The 4779-nt window shown below is 38.3% G+C and overlaps 1 long non-coding RNA gene across 1 annotated transcript in view; it reads right to left on the minus strand.

The window, feature by feature from the left end:
* Positions 1-4230, minus strand: part of LOC117283624 — a 64994-nt gene extending 60764 nt beyond the window's left edge. The window contains exon 1 of the long non-coding RNA XR_004514658.1: positions 4145-4230. This is a non-coding gene — a long non-coding RNA (uncharacterized LOC117283624). The remainder of the gene's footprint in view (positions 1-4144) is intronic.
* Positions 4231-4779: the final 549 nt, after the last annotated feature.

The raw sequence follows: 4779 nt of genomic DNA on the forward strand, positions 1-4779 counted from the left end.
ATATATATGGCAACTAAGACCAAAAAGAAGTGAAATTACTTACCTAAAATAAACAACTATTATGCTAATAAGTGACTGTGCTGTGACTAGAAATCAAGTCTACCTAACTCTAAAATCTATTCTTTTTACTGCATTATCATTTCAAGTCAGAATTTTGACTACAGTAATATCATAAAGCTGAATGATAGCAAAGGGAACAGTTGCTGCATAAAGGTATAGGCCCACTCCCGCTGTGAGTAGGTTTTTAATTGTATCCCCTTCCAGTACACATACCCTATTCAGGGTGTAGGGTCCAACGTAACTTTTTTACTGCAATATCTCAGTACCTTGCAGAAGCCTTAACTGTTCTTTTTGGATAAAAGTCCAGATTCAGGCTTTGCTTTCCAAGGACAGGAATTAAAGACTCTGGTCTATAAAGAATCTAGTAGCTTCAATTGGCATGTTCTGTTTATGACTGGGTGAGGAGAGTGAGGATGGTTAACATGAGATAAAACTGGCTTAGTCCTACTGGGTTGAAAAATATACAACAATTTCCAGTTTCCAACCTCCAAGCAGTACAGCTGGCTGCTTTCCTGGAGTAGCCATGTTCTAATGCACTGAAAGAGGAGGGAGGAGAGAAAAAGGAAGAGAAACTACACTCTGTGTTGCCAGTGTCTTCTCCCTGTATTCTAAGAACAAATTTCCATGAGGCAGGAAACGAGTGTCAGAAAGGAAAGTAACATGTGCCAGCCATGCCAGTATGAATTGAGACCTAGGTCTGATTCCAGGACAGCATGATCGTTAACCGTGATGCCAACTTGCATAAGAAACAACTAGTGAATTGGGTTAGCAGAGTTCTGGGGAGGATGATGGGATCTCTGAAGAAGGAAGACCTACCCTAGGTGTGGGTGACACCGATCAATAGACTTGTAGCCTGAACGGGATAAAAGCAAAAGAAGGAAATCTCACGTCTTCAGAGCCCCAGTCTTCATAATTGCCTGAGGATGTCCATCTACAGTTTTCCAGCTCAGATTCTTCAGCTTCCTGACACACACTTGCATAAGACACTGCAGTGAGCTTCAGGTCTTTCATCTTTGACTGGATCATCTGGCTCTCCGGTGTACAGACAGCCCTTTTGCATTTTTCCATATCTGACTCTGCAGGTGGCCAATGTAAGCTTACTTTCTAAATCAGAGAGATGATAGATAGATAGATAGATAGATAGATAGATAGATAGATAGATAGACAGAGAGATAGATAGACAGACAGACAGATGATATTATATTTATTCCTGTAGTGAACCCTAATTGATACAATGAGGAAACAGAAGAGCTGGGTTACAGAGCATGGTAGAGCAGAAGGAGCAGGAACGTGGAAGCTAGTCAGCTTGTAATACGTGCAATTGTAGGGTTTGGGATATGCTTTACAAACTTATCTGAATATCTTCTGCACATCTCAAAAATGGTCATGGGGCTCCCTGAGACTATTCTGTGGATAAAATGGAATAATATTCATAACACACTGAACAGCTAATTGGCTTAATAAAGTGGCTCTATCCCCAAACCATACCCTATCTTTTGGCCATTTTCTAGGAAATGGGAATTTTTTGAGACTTTCTCAAGATTTATACAGAAAATAAGATTACATATAAATAGTCACACAGACTAAGCCTTCTCCATCCTTGAACTTATTAAGTCTATCTGGAAAATTGTCAGTGACAAGATTGCACTCTAAACCTGCCATGGGCTGGCAGATGTCTCACACGGGTAGGGTGCACCTGCCTACTCAAGGTCAAGGAGACAGATGTCTTGCAAATGGGAAGGCATTCAGAAGACTGAGGGGTAGGAGACAAAGAAGTATGAACTAAAATACGCCATGTACAGAAGCCTAATAACCTCAATGAATGTAAACACCTATGTCATAAATATGAGCTAAGAATTATAATAACAAGAAGAATTAAAATGGGGAAAGGGAAGGAGATGGATGGAAAGCAAAAGGGGATTAAAAAACAAGCTGTTTTATATACATATACCCACGCTCCAAGACGAATGTAAACTTCATGTACTGCAAATGTGTATTCATACAAAAAAAAAAAAGATCAGAGTGGAGGAGGGAATATGAAGCAAGAATAATTTAATTTTAACCTTGAACACAAAAACTGAGTGCTCTGCTAATATTATTCTACAGCAGAAAACCTCAGAAGGGAGAGGCAACAAATAGGAAACACAAGACACAAATTAGTAGCTGACCTCTCCCTGGCTGACTTTGGAACCTGTGTGGGCTGATCAAGCAGCAATCATACAAGGATTCTCTAACTCTATTGTCAACCAAGATGAGGATGTGCCACTGGGCTTTGAAAACTAGCTGTGCCAGAACGAGCCCCACATGAAATGCCCTCGCTTATCCTGAGTCACTGCAACCTTGTTAGGTGTTAAGGATGCTCATATAATTAGTAAACATTACTATCCACAAAGACCTCTCAAATAACAGGAAAAGCAAATAGTACATTAAGTAAAGTAGTTAATGCCAACTTCTTGAACACACCTAACACTTTTATGATTTAATACAAGTTTGAATCCTGCTTACAACACATGCAAAAGTAGATCAAGTCAACTTCCTGCATTCTGTAATTATACAATTTGAGATACATGATTTGCTAGGTCAAAAAGAAATGGCAGGAGAATTGTGTGGAGTAATTTGAAGATCTAGGCTTGGAAGTGGTGTATATCTCTTCTGCCAACAAGCCATAGCCCACAACCCAATCAAATGGTCTTAACCTAACTGCTAGGGAATCTGAGAAATACACAAAAACACAAAGATATTGCTGAGTTTGGACAATCTCTGACAAGTAAACAATAGCAATTCAGTGAGTTAAGTAAACATTTAATTTATGACTTAAATTTGGTGATAGTACAATAGTAAATTTTTTCTTGGGCCAGTCCAGGAAATTTTCCTGGGAAAGGAGACATATCAGTCCTGGAAAGAGAGCAAGCACAAGATAAGTGAAGGACAGAAGAGAGGCAATTTTAGGCAGAGACACAGATACATGAAATAACATGGCAAATATAGAGAGTACACCAAATTTGATATGTCTAGAATACTGTATGCACAGAGAAGATATGGAATAGAAACTTCAAACATTGGTGAGACCTAATTCTGAGGTTAGGAGGAAATTTTAGCCATCCAGGAAATGTATGATTGACCCTAGAGTCTTTATCATTAACCAGGAGAAAGTCTACACACGAAGGTGTGGTCAGATGTGTGAATCAGGCCTTTGCAGAACCTTAGTCAATAAGTAAGGCCTCCTATATTTCCTCTTTCAATAAACAAAAATGTCAGTACAGAAATAATGATGGCTGTAGGCTGCTTTAAGTAGCAATGTACAGCTACTTTCTCTCACAACATCTTGCAGAAGGAGAGCAGAGTAGGTTTGAGTGTCAGACAGAATTGGATTCAAATGCTTATTCCACCACTGTTATATGGGGCACATTACACTCTAGGTCATATTTTTTTAAAAAAAATGGGAAGAACAATGCATCTTATAGATAAATAGCATGCAGATGAAGGAAATGTTGCCTGTAGAGCTACATAAGAATGACAGAGAGCAGTGTTGGCCTTCCAAATACATAGGATGAGAGTCCCTGATCCGAACACCCAAATTATGAAAGATTCCAAGGCATTACACATCATGAGTGCCCACATGATTCAAAAAGCAGAAAACTCTACATTTGCCTTCAAGGGAATGGGCCACAGTCAAAATTCAGCACTAATAAATTGTGTGAAGTTACTTTCAAACGACATTCATAATATGTAGATGAAACATTAAAAAATTTCATGTTCAGACATGGGTCTCATTCCCAAGATAGTTCGTTTTTACTGTATATATAAACAAACATTCTAAAATCTGTAGTATCTGAAATCAGATGCATTTCCGGTTCCAAACATTTTGGATAAAGAACCTCTTGTTAGCATTTCCTCTGCCACACCAGTATTCTCTCTCATTTCCTCATACTATGGTATCACCTGTATGTTTTAATGGATTTAAATTGCTTGCAGGATGCTCTTACTTTTCACCAGATTGCCCTTGAACTCCGTATGGGATGAAGTAAAGCTGTTTACTTCCTTAATTCCATGCTGCAACACAGTCACTGGGCAAAGTACTTACACGTTCCCGAAATCAGGGGTCTCTCAATCTCTTCTTGAAGACAGCCTGACACTGGAGTCTAGAAGTCTTCTCAGATCCATTATCAGGTTACATATTGACAGTCTTCCTCTGAAATAGACAGTATAGTTCCCATTTTACAAACAAAGAAAACCACAAAGAGATTTCAAAGGCAAAGCCAAATGTATTCCATTTACTTCAATAAAATTGCCTAACATTCTCCTTGGTAGAACAGGGAGGTGGCTGGGCATCCCTGATTCTTGTCTTGCAAGACAGTAAGAAAACTTTATGGTGTTTTTTTCAGGAAATGAGATGCCTCTAAAAATCAAAATTTGTCTAACTAGCTTTTCCAGGGAAGTAGGTATTCTAAGAACATTAAGCAAAAAACACCTGACACCAGAGATGAAAGGTAGAAAATTTGATAACAGTGTCACTTTGTCTTGAAATGAACTCAAATAAATTGGGCACAGAACCACCAAGTATATAGCAGGACCTAATTGTATATTTAAAAAAAAATGACTCTTCCCTGTTTGGTTAATGACTTTTTCATACAAAGTTAGATACATAAGATATATAAACATACACATAAATGTTAATGTACATAAATGTGTACATTTATACACACATATAACCCGATT

This window comes from Fukomys damarensis, unplaced genomic scaffold (genome assembly GCF_012274545.1).
Source record: "Fukomys damarensis isolate Sample0158 unplaced genomic scaffold, DMR_v1.0_HiC HiC_scaffold_28, whole genome shotgun sequence".
NCBI classification, from domain to species: Eukaryota; Metazoa; Chordata; class Mammalia; order Rodentia; family Bathyergidae; genus Fukomys; species Fukomys damarensis.